We start from the raw sequence: 6,000 nt of genomic DNA on the forward strand, positions 1-6,000 counted from the left end.
GCAATTTTGAAGTCTTTGGGTACTTTTCCCTGTTTTATGGAGAGGTTAATTATGTGAGCTATGACTGGTGAGATGGCGGTTGCTGTGTCTCTGAGGAATTTGGAGGGGATATTGTCGTGGCCAGTGGCCTTGTTAGGTTTGAGGTCTGAAGTTAATAAATACATTCTCAGTGTTCAAGTCAATAATAGTCATATAAGAAAAGTACTGATCTAATAACAGAGATTTTATAAGGACTTTTCAATGTTCGACATCGCTCATGTGAAATACAGTAAACTGGATGTTGTGGTGCCGAGAGGCGGGGTATCAAAAGTACAAGCTAAACTTTTATTTAGCATCTGAACACACTTGTAAACAACGTGATGCCCGGGAAGCGAAGACCCGGCGGAAACAGCTGGTCTGGTTCACTAAAATGTCCGTGAACAGTATATCTGGTACTAATGTATAGCGGATCTTTGTTAAGATCCATATGTCACGGATAGAATAAGACATGTAATAATTTATAAAACATCACCATGTTGTTATACGCATGTGCGAGATGTCACGTTGTAATAACAATAACTCATCTCTCTCGGTTTTTTTTGTTTTCTTTGTGTGCTTTGCCAAAAGCCACTGTGTCAAGTGTCCTAGTTGGGTTGCCGTAACGAACAGCAGCCGGCTCTCGATTTTTAATCCTAATTTAATCGTTTATGTTCGCCGAATTGACATGAAATCACTGACAAATATGAATATACTGTATTCAACTTCATTAAAATGTTATTAACGTGCCTAAACTCAGTAATTCACTAAAAATTACTGATCCCTGGGTGTTATTTTTCCCCATAATGACCAAGTCGCTGCAAATTATCCCGCTTATTACATGGCCACAAAGTAACGACATGACTCCCAATATTAATTTAAATGCTTTTATGGATTTAGAAAATATTTTTATTGATTTAAAAAATAGTTGTATGTATTGATTTGAATTTACATGCATCCGCTAAGAAAAATAGTCCGTTGTTACCGTTTTTTAAACAGTCAGAATGAAACGGCAGCTCTCAGCTGTGTGTTCACACTCCTAATGGCCCATCACAGCTCTCTCCCCCCCTAATCTTTCTTTTCCAACAGTTAAGTTAACTGTAGGTTACTCTGAGTGACAAGCTTACAGTTAGTGAAGTAACACTTTTTTTTTGTGAGTCACGACCTCGCTGTTTCATTCTAACATAACGCTCCAAATATGACTGTTTCCACTCGGACTTCAATACAGCAACACCATTGTTTGGTTTCCATGGTAGCGTGTCTCTTTAGTAGCGTGCACTCCTTTCCTGTAAATTACAGGTCCAGCCAGGCAAAACAGTAATATGAAATATGAACGTTAGTTTTTAACTGAAATGATCAAATAAAGTTAAAATGTCACAGTGTTTACAAACATTGACCATACCGTTCACCAGCCCCCACCCCACTATGTTGAGTATAGCCTACTCTTTGTTTAAAACGAATTGGCCATCGGAATGTGTGTGTCCCAACCCCCCCCCCCTGTGATATCTCTTCTCCAGCAGTCTGTAGTTTGTCCGTAAACTTTAGAATGAAATGTAATACCGGTTAGTTTTTTGTGTTCATACTGACAGAAGAAGAAATAAATTAAGTATGAATGAGAATAAGACTTATGTAATGTATTGACATTTGATCAGTAGCCTATAAATGTATTACTAACTTTATCCACTGTGGTACCGAAGCTTGGATCACCGCCAAAGACATGGCCGAGGGCAGCTGGCAGCTTTCAATATTTTTCATGTGCGATTCTAACGCTTTCAGAAAGTGAAACATACAGCATCATTTGAGAAAAATAAATCAAAATAAGCGTTATAAATGAACCCTGACTACTTGTGTTTAGGACTCACTGTATGTTGCTACTCTCTAGGTCTGTGGGGGTTCTGTTAGAAGGTGCGACGGGGGAGGGGGGAGAGAGTTAGACGCTCGTGAATTGGGGGCCTCTCTGCACGGAGGAGCCGCGGAGAAGTGAATCACAGTGATCTCATAAACATATGACCAATGTGCGAGGGTGATGACATCAGAGCATCGTCCTATGGGCTTAGCCCCGGACAGGTACAACAGGTATTCACTCAGAGGGGGGTAGTTATCCATTTACATGTCAAAAAGCAACAAACAGTGGGCGGGTGGGGGAAGTATACTGAGAAGTATATAATGAGAACTGCTACCAATGGTGGCCTATTTAGTTTATTAAGAAATACATATTTGTAGCTTTTTTTTTATCTGCAGTAGGAAATGCAGAGAGTAGCAACAGGGCTGGTCCAACCTGATCTGTAAAGTGATCTAACTAAGTGCTATTCATTTTCTTGACGGGGAAGTGCAGTGTAAATGGGGGGCTTATATGCATTTGAAAAGCAATATAAATCACACAGTTCGTATACAATAGGCATTAAAAGCACCGTCGATAACCATTGCCCTTCTCCTATTCAAACCAAAAGAGAAAATGCAGATATTACACTCTGAAAAGAAAGGGTAGACATATCTGTACTCTTAGTGCCAAGTAGCTAAATAAATTCTCCAAATCAAACCAAATCAAACCAAGATATCTTGGGTATTCACTCAGAGGGGGGTCGGTGAACCGGGCAGAGTTTTTCGCCGGTCAACGTGTGTGAAAGTTTAAAGTTTATCATCTAAATTTGCCGAAACAAGTTTAATATTCTGAAAGCCAAGACTTTGTTTATTTGAAATCAGATGAAAACAAACTGTAACGGACCCATTTTATTCATATTCCGAGTCATAAAGACTTTATTTAAAATAAACATTTATAACTAGTTTAGGTTGTTTGAGAGGTACAGCTACCATTCTTTAATTAGATGTTTGATAAGTGCATGCAGATCACATAAAACACGTACACAGATACATTATTTTGTATTTTTATTAAATTTGACAATCTCAATTTCACTTTCCACTATGTCCACCGTTGTTTTTCACAACCAATGGCAGAACTTTATTGAGGCCTGTAATTAGTCAACTACAGGTCTCTTGAAGTCTTTTTCTTCCAAAAAGCTTGTGACAAGATGTTATTGCTCTTGGGGCATTAAAAACAAGATTTTAACTTTAGTTTTTTATATAATATCTGCATTGTCTCTTGTGAAAAACTAAGTCTTACTTTGGCCATAGTTATTTAATATATAGCGCCATCTCCTGGTTAAACCCTGAAATTGGAGAATAGTGGGAGGGCCTAACATTCCTGAATACTGGTCTTTGGCAGGCAACTGGCTGGCAGTCGGCAGGAAGCTGTATGCTGGGGTCCAAAATAAGAGGCTCCATCTGTACTTAACTTTCTACCAGTTGTAGAGTGTTGCTTACTTCAAAAAGTGTATCTAAAGTTGCACCACTTATGTGACATACAAGAATAGTGTGTGACAGACAAAAGATGAGAGGATGTGACGCCTACTGTAAGGGAGGAGGGGGGAGGAGGAGGAGGAGGAGGAGGAGGAGTAATCATCTGCAAAAGTGAGTTTTTTTTTTTTACCATTATAATGTCTATCGCTGTTTGACTCTGTTTAAAAAGTTCTTTAAGCTTTGTAGCTTTTTCATCGATCATTTTCAGCCAAGCAGCCAGAGACACACGCAAAAATGTTTGAAAAACCCCACATGTAGAGTTGAAATACTCCAAGACAAAATCATCAGAGGGGTCCTTCCCCCGTGTCACCAAACGGCTTGAGCGGTAATACCATCTACCTGACGGGCCGCTTTTAGTTTCCCAGACGGTGCTTGTCTGGATTCTTTTCACTGGCGGCGGCGGGTGAATATTTTCTTCCTCTTCTTCCACATTGAGGGGTTGCGATGAAAACTCTTCTTTGATCTCGACCACAGTTTGCGTGTCTTTGCTTTTTGATGCAGGTTTCATAGACATTGCACATACAAGGGCTGAATGATTCCACAATGGATCCACGATGGTTTCTTGATGCACTGCTTTTTCTGATACATTACTATACACGTTTCAATAGTTAATTAATCTACTATAATTAGTTGGTTTAATATCGAATCATATCAATTTGTTTCAAAGCTCAAATGACTGGCTTTTATCTAGTTTTGCATAGATTTCTTTTTTTATGACTGACTCCACCCCCTCACTATCTTCAGGGGTGGGGGGCGACAGGGAGGATGTGACGCCTACTGTAAGGGAGGAGGAGGGGTGGGTTGAGAGGGGTGGGGGCTGAGAGGGGTGGGGGCTGAGAGGGGTGGGGGCTATGGGGAGGATGTAACACCTGTATGTGAGGGGGAGGGGGGTGGGCTGAGGGGGGTGGGGGCTACCGGGGAGGATGTAACACCTATACGCGATAACACCTCGAACAAAGGGTCTCATTAGCATATCAAAGGGGGGTCATTAACATAATTAGGGGGCGGGACTTAGAAGGTGTGACCTGTCACTTTTTTATGCATACTAATGAGATTGAAGCGGGATTTGTAATACTACTAACAAGACTTCACTTTAAAATAGGGAACATGTTCTTAGATAGAAATACCTCATTTTGAGTTGTTTAGACTTAATTAACACTTACAGTTTCATGTCTTGTTACATAAGAATAGATCATATTTGTTAAGTGTTATTATGGGATAATTACTATTCTTGTGGTACTGCTGCCTTATTAGGCCCATATTGTGCAGCGCATATTAAGACCAGAACTCATGAACAAGAACTTCCTTACTTGCAATAAATAAGCACTAATTAGAGGGTTATTGAGGAAAAGCTCTCAACTAATGGCTTATTACTTGTAGAATATGGTCATGTAGAATAAGGCATTAATAAGTGTTTTATAATGACTAATAAAGAGCCAATATACTGCTAATAAGCATGTTAATTAACAACTAGTTGATGGTTAATATGTGTACCGTAATATAAAGTGTTACCAGTCATTCAAACCTGTACTTACAGTACTTGAACTCATTTTGTTGAATACATGTGATGTAGTAGTATTATAAAACCATATACTCCAGTAAAGTAATTCAAACCTTTACTTACAGTACTTGAGTATATGTACTTTATTACTTCCCACCACCGGTTTATAGAGAGCTGGAGTTAATGATCTGATTATCACTCGGAAGTATTAATAGTATAAATGATTAATTATTAAAATATGCTAATATCAATGAAGGTACATGACTCTCTTGTTTCTCTTCAGAGCCTGGTGTTAGGCTGGTGGGAGGAGAGAGTCGCTGTGCAGGAGACCTGGAGGTGGAACATGAGGGAGAATGGAGACCAGCGGAGGGCCGTTACACTCTCTGGAACCTGAAGGAAGCAGGAGTCGCTTGCAGAGAGCTGGACTGTGGCTCTGCTGTTTCTGTGAGAGAGAGAGAGGAGTCCTCATGGAGACCTATGTGGTGGATCGATCCTTACTGTGTTGAGTCTGGATCTGCTCTGAGGGAGTGTGCAGAATCAGCTTCATCTAAAGACATCCTGACTCTCAGCTGCTCAGGTAAACCCATCAATGACATCATCAGTGACATCATCAGTGACATCATCAGTGACATCATCGATGACATTTTCATTTATTGTTTTCATTTTCTTGTTTTTAGAATTAAAAAATACACAAACCCAAATAACAAATGATGAACAGTGTATGAAGCAGCCGGGCGTTGTGGGTGGGCTACTGGGTCTATAGGCCCACCCACTCATTCATCAACAATGACTGAGAGAAAATATAGCTTACCGGATTTTTATTTTTGATTATCAAAATGAATAATTAAATAATTAAATAATAGCAAAAATAAGTTTCCCTTTAAAAAATTAATACAATTAGAAGCAACATTTATTAACGTATTCAGGCTTCTGTTGTGTGAGATGTTCTATCCAATCACAACAGGCCAATGTAAAATAGCCTGTTGTGATTGGCCTACATAGTTCACATAGTCGAAGCGCGGCGCAAACACAACGTAGGACGTCCCACAGACCCCGCAGATGAAGGAGGAAAATATAGCACTCATTTACAGAGTCACAAGAATCCATGTTCAGAGTTTTCAAAAGAG

General features: G+C 39.7%; 1 long non-coding RNA gene across 1 annotated transcript in view; it reads left to right on the forward strand.

The window, feature by feature from the left end:
* Nucleotides 1-5,271, forward strand: part of LOC117484820 — a 45,100-nt gene extending 39,829 nt beyond the window's left edge. The window contains exon 3 of the long non-coding RNA XR_004556171.1: nucleotides 5,157-5,271. This is a non-coding gene — a long non-coding RNA (uncharacterized LOC117484820). The remainder of the gene's footprint in view (nucleotides 1-5,156) is intronic.
* Nucleotides 5,272-6,000: the final 729 nt, after the last annotated feature.

This window comes from Trematomus bernacchii, unplaced genomic scaffold (genome assembly GCF_902827165.1).
Source record: "Trematomus bernacchii unplaced genomic scaffold, fTreBer1.1, whole genome shotgun sequence".
Classification (NCBI taxonomy): domain Eukaryota; kingdom Metazoa; phylum Chordata; class Actinopteri; order Perciformes; family Nototheniidae; genus Trematomus; species Trematomus bernacchii.